The sequence below is a fragment of the Lepisma saccharinum genome, chromosome 9 (genome assembly GCF_977018435.1).
Source record: "Lepisma saccharinum chromosome 9, izLepSacc3.1, whole genome shotgun sequence".
Lineage (NCBI taxonomy): Eukaryota > Metazoa > Arthropoda > Insecta > Zygentoma > Lepismatidae > Lepisma > Lepisma saccharinum.
In genome coordinates, this window is record NC_139237.1 from 59,584,487 (window position 1) to 59,605,831 (window position 21,345).

Below are 21,345 nucleotides of genomic sequence, written 5' to 3' on the forward strand. Positions count from 1 at the left end.
ATTCAAAATGAGACCAAAACAAGGTCCAGAGTTTTATATTTTTCGTAATTGTTATCTGGTCTTAAAATATGTTTTTTAAAATATCCATAAATTATACGAAAACAGAAAAATAAAAATTATTTATGCGAATAATTTTGCATTAAAAAACAGGAAGTTCGTGTGTGCTGTTCTAAAATGGAATATTTACCATGCTCTCACATTATACCTACGTATACGTATACCTGTGAAGTAGTGTGTGGCGCGTGCATACACACGCACAAACACACACACACACACACACACACACACACACACACACACATATATATATATATATATATACAATTAATTTTGTACCCCCGCAAATGAGAAACGTTCCTGCGCCACTGCCACTGGTAGAGGCAACTGAGCATTATAACGAGATGAAGATGACACTTGTGTAAGATAATTCCTGCAAGGAGAAACCCATCCAAGAAAGCGTGCAATAATATCACAATTAGTTCTCTCCGAGCAACGTTGCGTCACCCACACATGATTTGCTTAAATTGAATTCAACTGGAGCACCATAAGTATACGATGTAGTTTACAAGTGGGTTGTAAATAATGATCCCTGTTTGAGATAGATACACATAGATTTGATGAGTGATACAATTTACTGTCGGATTAAAAATTATAGATACTCGAGTTTGGATTCCAATTAAAAACTAATCAGTAGGCCTATAAAAGAAGAGTTACATCAGAATTTAGCTTATTCAGTTGTGATTTAATCTGTGCTAACCAATTTTTTTTCGAGTAGGCCTTATATTTTTATCGTCGTGAGAACAAAAAAACAGTGGCGGCTGGCCAAGTGCAACAAGTGCAGATGTTTTCACCTAATTTTCAAATTAATATTGACATTTTTCATTTGCTTGTTAAATTAAACTATTTCCCAGCAGAACGCACACGATAATACTCAAATAATACGCCGCTCGGCGCTACGCACGTGAAGAGTTCTTCGTAGCATAAACAACTCAAGAGCAAACGCCGCCAGGTTGCGGAAAACTTAGCCGGTTGTCATGGCAACGGTGACGTCACCTAGCGTTGGCCTTGAACGGGTGTCGCCTTCTAGGTGCAGCAGTTCTCTCGTCGGAGAAAACATTGCATCCAGTGGTTGTGGCAAAATCTTTGCGTTCTCGCGAGATCTTGTTCCGCGTGTGTGTTTCGCGTTTCCTATCGTGTGTTGTGTTCATGTGTTGAGCTGTGGTTTGTACAATGAACCCAGTAAATGACTTGGTGTGTAATTTGTTGCAGACACCATTTTCCAGATGGACGGATGAAGACAAAAAAGACGTTTTAAATTTGGGGGGGGCACTGGCACTTACTATTTGTTTTTCATTGCCTATAAATATCGTACGATAAATAAATAAATATTGATACGATATACTTCTTCACCTGTTATTTTAGGCACGAGCCGCTACTGCAAAAAAAGGGCCGTATTTTTTGTTTTGCAAACGATCGCTCTCTTTGAAATTCTGTAAATGAGAGACGGTTTGTCCGATCGGTGTGAAATTTTATTACAGTGTAGGCAAAAAGGTTTTTAACACAATTCCTAATTTTCAAGTTTTGAAAACTTGTCAAAAAAGCATTACCTTCAACTTTGCAAAATAACTTTTTCTTTGTATTGGGTACCCCTATAAATGCAACATTGGTGTTGTTTTGAAGCTATTGCATCTGTGTTTAAAATCTATTAACATTGTCAATTCACATTGTGAAACCGATTTTATGCAGATTTTTATTCAGCGGAGTAAACCTGTATGTGGATCGTGGCAACACCGCAAGCATTGACTTGTAGCGCGAGGCCGTAGTTTTCACGGTTCAACGGACATCACTGTGTGCCGTGTTGCCAAGTTCCGCGTACAGGACAACAAATGCTAATATTTCCATTAGTTAATTTTAATACTTTGTAAGTCTTTCGGTGGGTCCGGATCCCTGCCCCCCCCCCAAATATGTCCTTCCTGTCCTTCAAACCCTTATGATCCCAATATAATCCCGGTCTTTCAATAAGTTCAGAGGAAATTATACAACAAATGATAAACAAGTGTATTTGTGTATTTACGTTATTTAATTTTCGTACGTAAAAAGTCTTGGGGGGGACCTCCTAAATACGTCCTTCCTGTCCTTCAAAGCCGTATGATCCCATTATAGTCCTTGTCTTCCAATAAGTTATCATGTATCCACCCTGTACATGAAAGTTCGCTACGTCTTCCGCTTCGGTCGTAATCGCGGCGAGAAAATGATGTAATTTCCCATGTTATTTCTTTGAAATTTCGTAATAGGTTGTCGATGGGGTGAGCAATAATCGGGGAAAGGTGTTAGCTCAATTTTTTTTACTGAATATTATTACAAAAGGTATGATGTATCCACCCTGTACATGAAAGTTCGCAACGTCTTCCCGTTCGGTCGTAATCGCGGCGAGAAAATGATGTAATTTCCCATGTTATTTCTTTGAAATTTCGTAATAGGTTGTCGATGGGGTGAGCAATAATCGGGGAAAAGTGTTAGCTCAATTTTTTTTACTGAATATTATTACAAAAGGAATGATGTATCCACCCTGTACATGAAAGTTCGCTACGTCTTCCCGTTCGGTCGTAATCGCGGCGAGAAAATGATGTAATTTCCCATGTTATTTCTTTGAAATTTCGTAATAGGTTGTCGATGGGGTGAGCAATAATCGGGGAAAAGTGTTAGCTCAATTTTTTTTACTGAATATTATTACAAAAGGTATCATGTATCCACCCTGTACATGAAAGTTTGCTACGTCTTCCGCTTCGGTCGTAATCGCGGCGAGAAAATGATGTAATTTCCCATGTTATTTCTTTGAAATTTCGTAATAGGTTGTCGATGGGGTGAGCAATAATCGGGGAAAAGTGTTAGCTCAATTTTTGTTACTGAATATTATTACAAAAGGTATCATGTATCCACCCTGTACATGAAAGTTCGCTACGTCTTCCGCTTCGGTCGTAATCGCGGAGAGAAAATGATGTAATTTCCCATGTTATTTCTTTGAAATTTCGTAATAGGTTGTCGATGGGGTGAGCAATAATCGGGGAAAAGTGTTAGCTCAATTTTTTTTACTGAATATTATTACAAAAGGTATGATGTATCCACCCTGTACATGAAAGTTCGCTACGTCTTCCCGTTCGGTCGTAATCGCGGCGAGAAAATGATGTAATTTCCCATGTTATTTCTTTGAAATTTCGTAATAGGTTGTCGATGGGGTGAGCAATAATCGGGGAAAGGTGTTAGCTCAATTTTTTTTACTGAATATTATTACAAAAGGTATCATGTATCCACCCTGTACATGAAAGTTCGCTACGTCTTTCGCTTCGGTCGTAATCGCGGCGAGAAAATGATGTAATTTCCCATGTTATTTCTTTGAAATTTCGTAATAGGTTGTCGATGGGGTGAGCAATAATCGGGGAAAAGTGTTAGCTCAATTTTTTTTACTGAATATTATTACAAAAGGAATGATGTATCCACCCTGTACATGAAAGTTCGCTACGTCTTCCGCTTCGGTCGTAATCGCGGAGAGAAAATGATGTAATTTCCCATGTTATTTCTTTGAAATTTCGTAATAGGTTGTCGATGGGGTGAGCAATAATCGGGGAAAAGTGTTAGCTCAATTTTTTTTACTGAATATTATTACAAAAGGTATGATGTATCCACCCTGTACATGAAAGTTCGCTACGTCTTCCCGTTCGGTCGTAATCGCGGCGAGAAAATGATGTAATTTCCCATGTTATTTCTTTGAAATTTCGTAATAGGTTGTCGATGGGGTGAGCAATAATCGGGGAAAGGTGTTAGCTCAATTTTTTTTACTGAATATTATTACAAAAGGTATCATGTATCCACCCTGTACATGAAATTTCGCTACGTCTTCCGCTTCGGTCGTAATCGCGGCGAGAAAATGATGTAATTTCCCATGTTATTTCTTTGAAATTTCGTAATAGGTTGTCGATGGGGTGAGCAATAATCGGGGAAAGGTGTTAGCTCAATTTTTTTTACTGAATATTATTACAAAAGGTATCATGTATCCACCCTGTACATGAAATTTCGCTACGTCTTCCGCTTCGGTCGTAATCGCGGCGAGAAAATGATGTAATTTCCCATGTTATTTCTTTGAAATTTCGTAATAGGTTGTCGATGGGGTGAGCAATAATCGGGGAAAAGTGTTAGCTCAATTTTTTTTACTGAATATTATTACAAAAGGTATCATGTATCCACCCTGTACATGAAATTTCGCTACGTCTTCCGCTTCGGTCGTAATCGCGGCGAGAAAATGATGTAATTTCCCATGTTATTTCTTTGAAATTTCGTAATAGGTTGTCGATGGGGTGAGCAATAATCGGGGAAAGGTGTTAGCTCAATTTTTTTTACTGAATATTATTACAAAAGGTATCATGTATCCACCCTGTACATGAAATTTCGCTACGTCTTCCGCTTCGGTCGTAATCGCGGCGAGAAAATGATGTAATTTCCCATGTTATTTCTTTGAAATTTCGTAGCAATAATCGGGGAAAAGTGTTAGCTCAATTTTTTTTACTGAATATTATTACAAAAGGTATGATGTATCCACCCTGTACATGAAAGTTCGCTACGTCTTCCCGTTCGGTCGTAATCGCGGCGAGAAAATGATGTAATTTCCGAAGTAAATTGTATGACATTTCGTAATAGGTTGTCGATGGGGTGATTTAAAATCGGGGAAAAGTGTTACCTAATTTTTTTTTTACTGAATATTGTTACAAAAGGTATCAAGTATCTACCACGTAAATGACAGTTCACTCCGTCTTGTAATTGTGGCGAGAACATGATATTTCGGCGAGACCTTCCTGGTACCCCTGGCAACCTTGAGCGCGCCGATGCCCCGTAGCGTTTTCCTCGATGTCGATGGATTCCGATGTCGCTAACATATAGAACGTTTATAATTACCACCTTCCTAATTTTGTACAAAACTTGCCCTTGCCCTCTTAAAAAAAGTTTCTCACCTCCCTGTGCATAGTGAAGAAGCGTAGAATACTTTGAACTACACAAGTTGTTACGTTAGTAGTTTTTATCTAATAAGAAATACGTTTCTACAAATTCATTCTGCGATTTCGATACGTAAATCGAAGGCTGCAGCATTGTCACGTGCATTTTTTTTTTTTAGCTGTGTGGATTGTAGCTCGAGTCTTAGCGAACAGGCTACTACTGAAGATCACAGCATGATTTACATGGTGCTCCTATAATTCAGATTCTAATTTTACAGGACGCAATGAAATTTTGCTGCATTACAATTACCACAGCTTGAAGTGGGTGAAAGAACAAGTAACAGAAACAATATTTTTTTAAAATTTATTTGCTAACTAATTTTTGTGTTTGTGATTGCGATAATTTACCTTAAATCAGCAATGCACACAAGAAATACTTTTCCCAACTCTGTGATTACATTGCTTCAAAATATAATTGTCGCATTATTGCAAACTTATGTAATCAGAATTTGATCTAAATATGGAATATACAGCATCCACCAAAGTAAAATTTTGACAGAGTGACTAGTGAAGCTAGCTTAGAGTTGTTTCACCAGGTTTTAATCTGTGCATGCGAATAATCTCTGACCTGACCTGGCCTGTTACACTGTCACACACATTCTTTAGTTATTGGTGGGTATAAATATTACATTGGTGTGTGTTTACATGCAGGCGATCATTACTTTTTTACCTCCACACCATGCAGTTGGAAAAATGTATCATGTATGGACTAGTGTATCACGTGATGAAGATAATATTACATTCATAAATGGTTTGGTCCTAGTTCCAATTGTTTAATTACAATTTCATTATGGTACACAGGCATTTTTTTCATGGTTCAATGTCTGTTTACACATGTACTTCAGAGTTAAAGCAATCACTTTCTGTGTTTGCTTTGAGATTAATGTTTCATTTACATGTACTTCTCAATTGCAATCAGCCATTTGTTTACTACCATCTTGATTACGGACTACTACTGCCATGTGTGCATGATGCAAAGGGATTTCTTAATAAAGTTAGGCAAGTAAGGTTTAGGGCTCTTTAGTTTTCAAAAAATGCCTCTAAATGCTTTTGTGGTTAGGTTGGGTGGGCCATTTATAGCTCTAAGTGTTCCAAATGAAAAATGCCTTGTCGACAAATGCTTGCGTAAGGTACTTTTTTCGTGTTTTTATTTATTTGCTAATGAGTTGCACTTTGGAATTCCAAACAGTGGTAATTACTTTCACCAGGGTTCAAATTTATTGTAACAATAAATTCTACAATTTTGCAATACTTAATCTTCCTATGAAACTGAAAAAAATCATTAAACATTCGGAACCATTACCCTTCCAACACCTTATAATGTGATTTCTGGTCTTCAGTACTTCCTGCTATTCTCACAACCTGGTGAAAGAGTTCCATGAGTATTCTCACCACTTGGTGAAAGTAGTTACAGCCAAATTTTAAATTACTTCTGAAACTCAATTCTTACTAGTTCAGCTCTCATTTGGTGGCTAAACCCTTCAATAATAAATAGCCCATGTACATTGAAGTGCAATTGTAAACAAAGTAGATGTGGTACTGGTTTAAATGACTGCAATCCTCTGAAAGTGACACATGCCATGGCTGGACACAGTGTATATTATAATAGAGTGACTAGCTTTGCCAGGTGATTCAGCTAGAACCTTTTTTATTACTTCTTTATTAGTTATGAGAGATACATGTTAATCAGCAATGGATAAGCAGCATGTTTCACTCATTTTATATTTTGTGTTGGCGTAGCAGTATGGTATCTTATGCAGGCACTGGAAGTATTGTCAGACTTCTAGAATGTTTTATTTTACTGTTCTGTAATTTTATAAGTAGTTTATGTGAAATGCAATATTTTCTACTTGCTTAGTCAACGGGTTCAAATTATGGAAAATTTTGCATTTCAGTTTGCATACAAATGAATTATTCCTTATACAATTGATGATTTTTTTCTTCTAGGCACTGTTTGCCAACACCAGCCAAATACTAAAGAGCAAGAGGTGTCTGATGTTGTGGCTTGTGCAGGACAAACTTGGCTAGACAGAGAAAACAAGTAAGTAATAACGTTCTGTGATGGGCTAATTTGTATTTTTTTAGCTCAAGGAGTAATAAAAAACATTATGTTGATGATCCAAATTAACATGTAGAAATTACACATGTGCTGGATTCATTATTGTGCTTGTTTCAAAGTGTAATCTCCCATTATATACTCCATAATGTACAGTGATGGCATCAGCACCTTTTTTATATCTGCCACTAGCCACAATATTCATGTAAAGTCAAAGATAGCAAGGAATCTTAGCAAAACTCTCCCCCCACCCATATTTGCCAAGTGTAAACACAGTAGTTATTTTCGGAACGATTGAAGATGACCTGACCACTCTCAGATTTTCTTCATATTTGGCATACTCTCTAATTGAGGCCTCCAAATCACGAATCTAAAGTTAAAAGTTGTCGGAAACGTCTATAAATTGCAAAATAAGCTAAAATAAGGCATTAGTTTTCGGGCTGGTAACCATCGATTTTTACAATTTTTTTTGTTTCACAAGCAAAATATATATATTCCTGATACTACCACGACACCAAATTTTAACTATGTTTGCCTAACCTAACCGAAACTAACCTAACCACACGTCAATGGATCGCAATTATTTTGCAATTTCTAGATCCTGATACTACCACGACATGAAATTTTAACTATGTTTGCCTAACCTAACCACACGTCAATGGTTTGTGGGGCTAGCGTCAATAATTCACAATTATTTTGCAATTTCTGGACCTTTCCGACAAATTTTAACTTCAGATTCATCATTAGCAGGCCTCAATTAGTAAGTATGCCAAATATGAAGAAAATCTGAGAGGGGTCCGGTCGTCTTCAGTCATACCTTATTTTCTTTCTTTTCATCCAGTGACAATGAAATGCAAACTTCTTTTCCAAATAGTAATAACCCGTGGCGCAACAGCCCGTGAGGACCAAGGCCTATCTACCGACCGCCGGTGATGATTGATTGATTTGGTTTATATTACTTTACTTTTCTGCCACATTTTTGCTAATTGTAAAGATTATTATTATTATTATTAGAAATTCTTTATTCATGGATGCAGTTCAGCCACGGCCAGGCTGGGATTCTAACCTGGAACCCCTATCATTGCAGTGCAATGTGCTAACCACTCCATGGAAATTTGTGCGATATTCTGTCTTAAACTGTGATGAACAATGGTCTTTTTGGTTAATAAAAAGTGGCCTTTGGTTAGAAGCCCTAGCGAGGCATAAGTATGCTTTTGCTCATATTTCTATCACGTCCTCTTATCAGTTGGCTGCAACAAACAAACACACAATGTATTTATTAAGACTGAAATGTAAAAATATTTTGTAGCCCTGTAGAACAGATATGGGTTGCAGAAGTTCAAATATATGGCTTGCTTTTATTTTACTCAAGGATAGTTTCATGTCAATTCTGGGTCATTCCATGTCAAACCAACCAAGTAATTGGTTGCATGACCATTTTAGAAAAAAAAATCATTTTTAGTACAAATGTTGGTACATGTTTGTAGATATTAAAAACAATATCCCAAAAAATATTGTATTTAGTTCTCCTGGGCCAGCCATTTTTCCAACAATTGCCCGTGACTTTTTTCCTCATGTAGAAGTTGACGGATTGCACAGATCTTCAATTGTCATACCTTGTAATTTTAATTTCTGGTAAGTCAACTATTAAAATCCTATGTTGCTATATTTTCTGATTTTTTAAGCCCAACTTTAAAAAAGAAAAAGGAAATACTTCATTCATTATTCTAGGTATACATGTAGCTTAACATTACACACCAATGTCACAAATTAGATCGCATATGTTATGTCATATTTACCAAACAAGTTGTCTAAAAGTTGAGATTTTTACTGTGAGTTAGGTTCATGCAGGGCTTCCTCCATGCCAAATTTCAGAATTTTTCAAAAGGACCCATCTGAGATATTTAAAACCGAAACTGTCAAAATTCCATAAACGGCCATGTTTCTTGACCCGGTCGTGAGTGGGGGTGATGTGATCAGCATCACGCCCCTGACCACCTTTACCCCCCGGGGTTTCCCCCCGGTACCCATGTTATTCGACGCTGGGTGGGCGCCGGGGTCGCTTCCACCGTTAGAAAAGTTCCCGGATTTGAACCGGTCGGGGATCGAAGCCGGGACCTTTAGCATGGTAGTCAGACGCGTTACCAACTGAGCCACCGTGGCCACTGTCTTGTTACCCAAATTACCACCTTAATTTTTGTTCTTAGGATGCAATTTTGAGCAAAACATACTTGAATATCATAGAAAGTATGATTCATTAACTTCAGAATGAATTTTGTTTCAGGTCTCTAGCTTTACTGATTTTTGAGATATTAAGGTTTCCGTAATTTGCTACATGAGAAAAGAAAACACCTTTGTAATGTTGGAAAAAGGATGTTCCAGGAGAACTAAAGACAATAAATATTTTTGAACATTGTTTCTGATATCTAGAAACATGTACTAATAAGGTTTTTTTTCTAAAATGGTCATACAACTTTTAGTTATTCCTTTTCTTTTATTCCGTTCCCAAACTTTCCAGTGTGAGCTGCAGTGTCCTAGAAGAAAAAAATTCTGTTGCTCTTCAAATTATATAATGTGTTTTGAGATTTCACAACGTTAACCGAACAATATAGATTTCAGAGAAAAATGTGACATTCATATTCCATTATATTAGTAAAATATTACCTGGTTTTGGCCCAAAAACAAGGTTTACTAGAATTTCGATTTTTTTAAAGGGAAAGTTGCAACACCAACTCAAATATTTTTAAATTAAAGTTTCATATACATAATCTAACTTACACAGAAATAAAATTGATGGTGTTTTCATTCCTTCTCTGATTTTTTAAAAAAATGTATATCACATTTTATAGTTTTCAAATTATCTCTAAGAATCTAGATATCACAGAATCAATTTTTGGAGTATACAATTTTAAATAAGGTTTTCATGGATGCCAGGAAGGTGTCACCTTAAAATTTCATACTTCACCCATATAATTTTATTTCAGTCACAGTCATTTGAGTGAATTATTAAAAGGATAATGCAGAAATATGATAACTTTGAATTGACGGTGTTTCTTTCAGGGAGTGACACTATTATGGAGAAAATATGTCTCCCCCCTCCCTTTTGAAAAAAGAATCAGTGCTTGGCCCTACCTGAAAACATCCTGTGGTCAAAAATGAATGTTTTGTTCTTACCTTTATAATTACTAATATTAGTTTATTTACATTTACTATGACAAAGACACATCTTAAAAAGTAGTTGAATACTACTATAACTTTTTAATACATGGAATAAAATTAACGAGGAATGTAACTTGTAGTACAATTTGTAGATTTGATCCCTCGGCTTAGGATGAGACTTTGTGTAGTGTTTGAGCACGTTATAGCTACTGATATACCAAGGTACTAGCATGCACTAGCCAGCCATTTTCAACAAAAAGCACTTCATAGTTTTCCAACCGCTTCTCAAGTAGTGAAGATATTGTCCAATTGCCAAGTGGATCTGGTGGTCCAGTAGTAAGGCACCAGTTTGGCTTTTCCTTCCATGCCCTGCGTTCCTGGCATCCATGAAAACGCTATTTAAAATTTTATACTCCAAAAAATGTGCTTCAATGATATCTAGATTCTTAAGAGTTAATGTGAAAAGTATAAAATCTGGTAGTCATTAAAAAAAAGCAGAGGAGGAATGAATCACCATCTATTTTATTTCTGGGCTAGTTAGATGATATATCAAACCTAAGAAAAATCGAAATTGTAGTAAACATTGTTTTTGGCCTAAAATCTGGTAATATTTTACTAATTTATTGGTGTACTAAAATGTGAATGTGATACGTTGTCATATTTTCTTTCTATTATTTTGGTAATGTTGTGAAATTTCAAAGAAGTTTGAATAATTTGTAAGGGAGCTAGAATTTTTCTTCCAGGACAGTGCAGCTCACACTTGGAGGCTTTGGGAATGGAAGAAAGAGGAATTACTGAACAACTTAGAGAGACAGAAAAACTATGGTTTCTCACCACCATGAAAGTATTATTAAATGTGCCGAGTTTCATGAAAATTTGAGATTATGGGTACCGTGGTCTGGTTGAACTGATGTCTGATGTGGAATGACCTTATGCAAAATTTTGTTTCTTTAAATGATATTTCTGCCCACAGAATGCTAATTCAGAATTGATGTTACATGACATTATTCTCTTTACAGGTAAAACTGAATGTTGTTCCACTGAGGCTGTCTGAGTGAGAACTTGTGGTCTGCAGAAATTTCAACTGAACAAAAAAATGTATTTAGACAAAAAAATAAAGACTCTTTCATGAAAAAATATATATTCCTTTGATAATACTTATCCTTTTATATTTGTTTCATGTGTGAATTGTTGTTTGAAGTCCACTTAATGTGCAGATAGGCTAATCGGGAGTAGACCTGCAATTTAAAGTGGGATTCCAACCACTGTGCAATGTGCCTTCACGTGGTATTGAACTTGGGATCCCTTCACTGCAAGGTTCTTATTTATATTTCTCACAGTGTATTCTGAAACTGACGAACCTAGCCTAGCACAACCATTTTGAAAATCAATGAAAGATATAATATAAATCATTCAAAAATCATGTCTTGCACGTTCTCATTTTGAAATGTTTTGGTATAAGTTAGGAAATCTATGTAAAATTGTTTTCATGAAGAAATGGTAATGTAGGAAATCGTAGAACATCTTTGAAGCAACAAGACAATGGAAATTTCTCACAAGAAACAGTAATAGCATTGATAATTCTGACTGGCAAGCACAACCTCTGATACTGCACATTTTCAAGATTATAGAGAATGTCAAAACACATTTCATCAATTTTTAAACTTTGATTTGCTGTTATTGTTCAATTCTTATTTATATTGTTAGTTCCCCAAAATTGCCCAAGTTTAGCTTGTGTCCATTTTGCTCTTTTTTCTTGTGAACTGATAGTTTTCCAAGTTTTTATTTTTTACTGATTCTTTTAATAATAATAATCCATGGCTCCGCAGACCTTGGGGTGGCACAGCATACTTAACGGTTGCCAACTTTGTTGTCAATTTCTCCAATTATGTAAGTATGTAGGATATTCTTATCAAATGTATAGACTGCCAATTCAGGTAACTTGTAGGTCACTCTGCATGATCTCCAGAAAGTATCCAATAAGGTATCTCAGATGTTTCCAGAATAATGCATAATGTGACAGAACCAATATTATTAGAATCTAAATGGTGTAAATAATTCACAATAGCTATGTACAAGGTGGTGATAAATTACAAACATGCAAGTTTGCAGTTTAACTGTTACATTAATTTTGAATTTTTATTTGGGATGATATGCTCAAATTATCTGTTCATTCTTTTGTAATTAATATATAGAATATACCTTATTGTACCAGATTTTTCATCGTAAAGTGACACAATGCACAAAGTAAATTTTAGTATTTAGTAAAATGTTTACATGCTTCCAGTCTATCATCAATTGGTAAAGTGGGCGAAAAGTGACTGGAGCATGATGCTGATAACATCACCCTCAATCCAACCTTCCTTGTGACGTGGCACAGCAAACCACAAAGAGATTTGTTATTGCATGTAAAACTCTATTCCTTTGTAAACAATTGAAGGTATTAATGATGATTACCAGTTTAATGTTTCATATTTTCTTTTGAGGTGTCTGCAGTTGTTTTGTTTTTTTAACTCTAGCTTTGTCTGACATGAACGAATGCATAATCGGCAATTTTATGCACTTTTTCTCCTGACTAGATTAATTGAGATATGTGGTCAATTGATGGGAGATAAAATAAATATTAAGCATCATGCCTAATGAGGTTTCAAACCCAAGACCTCTGGCACTTTCACAGCATCACAATACTTGATTTTAAAAGAAATACTGTGAATTCTATTTTCAGGAAATTATTTACAAGAAAATATTGTAATAATTTTTGAAGGGGGTTTAACCCCAAAGCCCCCTCAAATATGCCATTTATGAATACAGTACTGATTCCATTCAATATAACAATAATGTGCAATAATATCACTGTAATGTAACTGAAATATCACAAAACTGTACGGAAATGTATCTGTAATGTTACACTGACATGTTTCTGCAATGTTACATTGACACGTTTCTGTAATGTTGCACTGACATGTTTCTGTAACATTACGAATGTTATGTTAGATTCGCGGACATTTTTACATTGCTGAAACATACCTGAGACATCACAGTAATGTTTCGCAATGTTGCTGCAATGTTACAATGTTTCAAGAGTTACGTATCCGTAACATATCTGAAACCATGTTGTGCTGTATGGGTTGAGTTTCATGATATCAGAATTCAGATAAATATATAACACACTGCCGTAAAATCTTTCGTGAATTTAATTTCTTAGTAACCCTATGTGTGTGTGTGTTTCAAATTCTTTCGTCAAGCTTAAACCAAGCATACCGTCGAAGACAGAAACCGGCCTGTTTTATGTTCAAAGGTTTCCAACACTGCTTCCAAGCGCATGAAACGAATGAATAATAGACAGAGAATTGATAAAACAGAAAATTATTTTATTCTTAGTTTGTTTGTAGAGACGTGGCTTCTCAAATTCTAGACATGTAACGTATTCAGTATTACTTTTATTGATGTGCAAACAATATAATTTTTTCACATATTTTTCTGACTTCTAATTAATATATATATTTTTTCGTATAAACCTGGAAGCGCGAGGCCCTTTCAGGCGCGAGGACCCGGGCGGTCGGCCACTTCCCCCACCCTTTGCTACGCCTCTGGACATACACACATACATACAGGGCTCGAAATGGACCGGAACGTCTTGAATCTTTCCGTTCCGTCTCGTCAGATATGACAAGGGACCGTTCCGATTCTTCGATTTTTTTTTACGTATTTCACTACTAAACTAAATTGTTAATACTCTTTAATAGTGTATATCCTCCTGCACAAGATATTTACAGAAATTCGAGTTATCTTTTATGGTCGCTTATTTTTCTTAAGCTGAAAAGATATATTTTTGACGTTCTGAAGAATTATCCCAGTCCTTGATCATACTCAAAATAACAATTAGACATATATTTCACTTGCACAAGCCGATTCCTTTAATAAGCATTAAGAAGACAAAGTATTGAGAATATGCAAAAAAAAACAAACAAAAAAAAAACGCCCTGCTCTATGTCATATGGTTACAGAGTTATGTTTGATAGTATGTAATGGTAACGGACTTTAGGGACACCCTGTATATTTTCGTATTTAGTTCTCAAGACAAGGGAAGCATTGCGTCCAACGGTCGCCTTTATCGAAATTGAGACTTGAAAACTTTTTTACTTGTTGGATACCTAATATATTGCCTATTTACACATTTGAAATTTCCTTTTCGAGTCGCAGTGGAAATAAAAGTTTTCATTTTCAGGATATTCTGGGTATTCTTCTTCTCGTTGGCTGCTATTTGTGGTATAGTTATATGTTACTACCAATATTTGGAATATGAAGAAAATCCAGTGACTTACGAGGTTAGGAATGATATCCAATCCACAGAAAGCCTCTTCCCTGGAGTATTTATTGGATTGAGCTTCAGTGATTACATGCTATCAAAAGCAGAGGCCTACCGAGAAGCTTTTGGAAGGTAATATATATATATATATGTGTGTGTGTATATATATATATATATATATATATATATATATATATATATACACACACACACACTGCTGTTTGTGAAAATTGCAACACCCAGAAATGGCCCAAATGAATCCAAACTCGGAGAATGTGTAGAACAGTGTACCAGCAATAAGTGATTAGGATAGGATTGCAGAGAGATGGCGTGCATGTAGGCCCAGCAGCGCCCTCTCTTGTGTGACCGGAAAGGTCAGTGTTATGCCAAGCTCAGTCAGTGAAGAGCCGTCAAACGAAGTGGAAACGTGAAAGCAAGTGCTGGTATGCGTCGTCGACGTCAAATGGCACAATATCAGCATGTGAGTGTGTTCGAACGGGGCAGAATGAGCGGTCTCCGGGAAGCGGGTTTGTCATACCGTGACAGTTCGGCTCGTACAGGGCATGCTGCTACGACAGTGATGCGTGTGTGGAGCCAGTGGATAGAAGAGGGTCGTACACAGCATTGAGCAGGTACTGGACCACGCAATGTGACCACAGCACGGGATTACCGCCATCTTGTCCGCATGGCTGTAACGGACTGTACAGCTTCGTCCACAGTGTTGGCTCGACGTTGGAGCACTACAACGGTTGTGGACCTGTCTGCGTCGACGGTACGGCAATGTCTGCTGCGGGTTGGGCTGGTGGAACGCATGCCATTGCGTCGGCTTCCATTGTCCAGAAACCACAAACGCCTCAGACTGAAATCGGCACGTGAATGCCGTGGCTGGCATGCTAAGTAGCAAAAAGTAGTGTTTTCGGACGAATCCCGCTTAAACTTGTCCTACAGTGATGGCTGCATAGGTGTTAGACGGTACCGTGGTGAACGCAATCTGGCAACCTGCATTGTTGAGCGACATAGCGGACAAATGCCAAGTGTGATGGTTTGGGGCGCCATTGGACACAACATGCCATCTCCCGTCCTACGTAATGAAGGCAATCTGAATAGCAACCGCTACGTCAGGGAGGTTTTAGAGCCCGAGGCACTGCCCCTCCTTCAGGCAACTCCACATGCCATATTTCAGCAGGTCAATGCCCGGCCACGTGTGGCGAGGAATGTGCAAGTCGTCTTGGAAGAACGACAGTTACCACTGCTTCACTGGCCTGCACGTTTGCCTGACATGTCGTACATCGAACATGTCCGGGATATGGTTGGTCGGCAACTTGTTCGTCATGGTCCTCCAGCAACCACTGTTGATGCTTTGTGGACTCGCATGCAAACCGCGTGGAGGGAGATTCCCCAGGAGCATATCCAGGCCCTCCTTGATTCCATGCCACGACGTGTAGAGGCTCTGTTTGCAGCACATGGGGGCTTCACACCATACTAAATTCTCAAGGTCAGAGATCATATACAGGTCTGTAACCCTAATCATTTGTGTATTGGCATGTACCTAATCTGTGGTATAAAGTTCATTTCAATCATACGTTTCCTTCTTGGAGTTGCAATTTTCACAAACAGCAGTGTATATAACAAACTCTCTAGCCTTCTCAAACCCGAAGGTTCATGGCTGTAGCAACACAGGCCTTCCATCTGTCCCTATCTTGAGCAAGTTCTATATACTCTTTTCCATCTCTACCGATTTCCCTTAGGTCCATCTCAACGTTGTCCCTCCATCTTCGTCTTGGCCTTCCTACAGGTCTATTACCATCAGGTTTCCCAACAAGAATCCTGTAAACTCCTCTTTCCTCTCCCATTCGTGCCACATGGCCTGCCCACCTAAGTCTTCTTGATTTCATTATTCTAATAATATCTGGACATGAATACAAATTATGTAGTTCTAAATTATGTAACCTTCTCCACTCACCTGTTTCCTCATCCCTTTTAGGTCCAAAGATTTTCCTAAGGACCTTATTTTCAAATACTCTCAATTTATGTTCCTCTTTCAATGTAAGGGACCAAGTTTCACATCCATATAATACTACAGGCAAAATTACTGTTTTGTATATTTTAACTTTTAGTTTCTTAGATATTAAACGAGAAGACAAAAGTTTATGAAGAGAGAAGTAACATGCATTTCCTGAATTAAGCCTACTTTTTATTTCCTCTTTAATATAATTTTCATTTGTTAATATTACTCCTAAGTATTTGAATTTGGAAACTGGTTCAAACGAGTTGTTATCAATAATTAGATTTTGATTATTACCTAACACTTGGTTTCGGCCTGTAAGCATATATTTAGTTTTCTCTTTGTTAACTTCCAAACCTATCTCTTTAGCAGTTTTGAAAAATATTTTAGCATTATTCTTAATTGTATTTATATCATCCCCCAGTAAGTCTACATCATCTGCATATGCTAACAACTGCAGTGTATATATATATATATATATATATATTGTTGTGGATTTTCCTCTTTATTCAATGTAAGAAGTATTAAGGACTTTCATTAATGCCAGTTGCTTAGCTATTTTCTAACTTTGTAATATCATCTTTAATTTCATTAGCGTTAGGCTCTGGGCATTTAGTTTACTTCTGATTTGTCTCCTGCAAATAGCCTTCAGGAAGGAGTACAATATTGAGCAACCAATCAGAACAAAGCTTGGGTTTTAGCTTGTCCAATGAAATGAAGTATAGGTTATAGGAGGTTATTTGTCAGTCAAATTCAAGTGCGCTGGAAGAAGGAATTTTATGAGAATATAGATTCGTTGACAGATGGTAATTTCTTGAATAAATAGTGATACAGGCAAAAAGGCGTGCACATATGTTTGAAGATAATTGAGCGAGAAGAACATTGGAATTTAGTTGAACATATACATATCAGAACAGGGGTGCCCACAGATAGGATTCATGACGTGCCTAGGTCATGGGAATTTTGGAGGGAATGTGTATATCTTCACACAAACATTGGGGGGGGGGGGTCGCTTCGTTTGATTGACTTGTTATTCATTTTTAGTTATGGTTATTATGTACAGTTTATATTTTCTACCAACCTGTGGGTGATCGCGCGATGGGGTTGAAATGAAACTCTACCTCTTATACTTTGAGAATCGGTTTGGAAGGAGGGGCGTGCTGTTCGCATTAAATTGAAAAGGAGCATTCATGCCAAAAAGTCTTTCAAGGCAGTTCAATGTGCAATATCATTCATCGACAGGATAAGTCGATGCCTTCACATCCTTCATTTGACACCATCTCCGACGAGATTGCTATTGGCTCCACCCTAGTATCACTAGACCATTTGGTGTTCGTGCAGACGAGATCCTGTCAGCACTTGGTGTTGACAGTGATCTTCCTGGCGTCTCTCCACTCATTCCGCCTCTCCCGACCTGGGAGTTTCCTGCACCTTCTATCGACTTCTCTCTGACTGCCCTTCCAAAGGCAGAAACACCAATGGTTGTATACCAGCAACTGTTTTTAGAACTTCGTGCGAAGCACCCCAATTTTAATGTGTTTTACAAGGATGGGTCCAAGACAGTGGAATCTGTTGGTTGCGCCTTCGTCCTAGACTCTCAAAGTTCCAGTTACTCGCTACATCCTACCTGTTCCATCTATACGGCAGAGTTGTACGCCATTCTAAAGGCACTGGACTTTGCAGACATGAATGGGATGAAGAAAGTCCTTGTGTGCTGCGATTCGACCAGCGTGTTGCAGTCTCTGGATTCGCCGTATTCCCGGCATCCGGTAGCGCAACGCATATTCAGACGGCTTGTGTCCTTATCTGCCAGCGCGGATGTACACTTCTGTTGGGTCCCTAGCCACGTGGGCATCCTGGGGGACGAAGCAGCAGATGCTGCCGCCAAGTCTGCTGATGCAGATGGCGACGTTCTTGTTCACCTTTTGCCTGCTAGCGACCTGCGGAATGTGTTCCGTTGTTGCCTTCTTGACACTTGGCAGGCCGAGTGGGATGCGGAAACGGGGAACAAGCCCACCATAGGTGCTTGGCGTTCCTCATCCCGTCCCTCTTGGCGAGAAGAAGTTATTCTTACCGGCATGCGTCTAGGACACAGCCGTCTAACGCATGGTCACTTGCTCCAAGGGCTGGACCCTCCGTTGTGTCGTGTTTGCAATGTTTTATTAAGCATTCGACACATTCTCGTTGAATGTGTCGATCTTGCTTACCTCCGGCAGACTTTTAACCTTTCTGGCTGTTTGTCATCCCTCTTGGGTGATGACAGCAGTATTTTAACAAATGTTTTTAGTTTTTTGCGAAGAGCTGGACTCTTCCACCGTCTGTAAGGAGGTTTTTTAGTTTGTTTGTTCTGACTTTTTAATGTGTCGTGTTTGTCTCGTGCAGGTCTCTTTACAACCTTGCACTTTTAGTTTTTCCCAAGGGGCTATCTACACCCATTTTTTAAATTTTCAGTTAGAATTTTAGATAAGGGGACATTTCCACGTATACATAGAAGGGAGCGAAATGGCCTTAAGTGCCGACGCACCCAGAAATTTTAATTCAATCAATCAATCGACAGGATAAGTGGAAGAAACACTGTGAGCTTAAACATATACATAAAACTAAAAAAAAAATCCCATAATGTACAAAATTGTGGAAGTTAAGTTTCAAGGTGATGAAGCACCAATGATGAAAGAGCTTGAGGTTCAGATTCAGGACCAGCTGACCAAAATCAGCCTAATGAGATGAAGCACGAGAAACATGAAAGGTAATTATTTTAAAACTTTCTTTGTACTATCCTTCCTGTTCACATGATTTGATTGCAGAGTGTTTCGCAATTTGAAACAGTATTCATCTGGAGTTATTTAACGTCGCATTTCTTCCTTGTGGTTAATCGCAACAGTGAAGATGGGATTGGGAAGGATGGAAGAAATGGATGGTATGTAACGTCACCTGCCCATTGCACTGTGGGTAGTTAGCGCGTGAGTTCGCCCAGTTCCGGCAAACAAACGATCAGCTGTACTGTACGAATGTGTTATTTTGCAGTCAATGTTTAAAGTAATATGATTTTATTAAACTTGTACAGTCACGGACCCTGTCGGCTTGTAATGAATATATTGACTGTCAATGGAATCGTTTCAAGCCGGCAGTGTACGTGACTGTATAATGGCAAGAAGCTAGTTAGATTTTCTAATTGCATATCCTGAGAATTCTCAGTGCAGCAATAACGTTAAGGAGAGGCACATAACTAGGGCTACGAAGTTGATGACAAATCATTTTTTTCTGGGCCTTAAAGACAATGCTAAACCTGATATTAGTCCGTTTTTAGTTCAGTTAGAACGAGAAAACATTTTTTTTTTTTTGCATTTTTTTTTCATTTTCCAGCCTTTTTAGCTTTTAGGTAATTTCTCAGTGATTCTTGCCGTCTTTATTGCATTTTTATCATTTTCGAGGATTCTTTATTCCCCTTCCCAGTCGTTTCATGGATTTTAAATGCATTTCCTAGCATATCTTACATATTGAAATTCCCTGACATGGAATTTTTAGAAAGCACGCTACTAATCGTAAATATGGTCAATGAAAAAGGACAATATTATTTTCAACTGAAATCTTTGGCAGTGGATTTTGTGGAATTAATCGTGGTGAATATATTTTTACTCCAGCAAGTGTGAAGCCTGCTTTAAGTTTCCGTTGTTGGCCACTATTATCGCTTTAATCTGTGATTTTAAAGTAAAATTTGACACAACATAAAAATAATAGGTATAATCTGATGTACACGAAATAAAACTGTATTTTCATATGTTGACCGACTACTGTATCGTGCAAGACTCACTCTGTGAGAAGGCAAATGACTTGCACAGAAAAATCGTGCGGAGTATTTTATGTAACCAAAAGTGTTCCCCTGTGCTTAGCACCACGCCATGAAGGCTTATAGGGGGAGTGAGGGTAACGCCGCACACTTTCTTGATCCGGTCGTGAGTGGGGGTGATGTGATCAGCACCACGCCCCTGACCGCCTTTATCCCCCAGGGTTTCCCCCACGTACCCATGTTATTCGACGCTGGGTGGACACCGGGGCCGCTTCCAACGTTAGAAAAGTTCCCGGACTTGAACCGGCCGGGACCTTTAGCATGGTAGTCAGACGCGTTACCGACTGAGCCACCGCGGCCACCATGAACTAAAAATACAGGAAACTACATTAACACTTATTTGCTATTTTCCCTTTGCTTCGATAGTTTAAACCACGGAACAGATTTTATCAAATTATTCTACTACTTGTAATTTATGAAAAGGTCGGTATTGCAGCTACAAACATTTTTAGTTGTCGTCTTCTTCTAGGAGAACGAAACCCAACAAGCCCAACACCGTGGGTGATTAAGTTGTGTGCGATATGTGAGACCTCCCACAAAGCTACCAGCCAAAGGCAATGCTTAAAACAGTTGTAGCAGCAATGAAAAAATCAAGCTTTCATTTTAAGGGTGGATATTACTTTTGGGTCCTTTTTTGAAATTTTCTGGTCTTTTTTTTAATAATTTTAAGGTCATGTTATATGTCCTTTTTTAAATTTTTTTTTTAGGTCGTTAACTTCCGAGCCCTGCTCATAACTCTGCCGCACGTAGTAATCCAGTAATCCAGTGTCGCGCACCAAAAGGAACGCCACAGCATTTTATAGGGGGAAGGGGAGGACTTAGCGACTTTTGAATCAATACTTAGGCTGTGTCCGAAAGGTGAAAACCGTACTTGAAGCGAGCATCCTCCGAGTATGGTCTTGGAGTGAGGTCTTCAACTCGTGG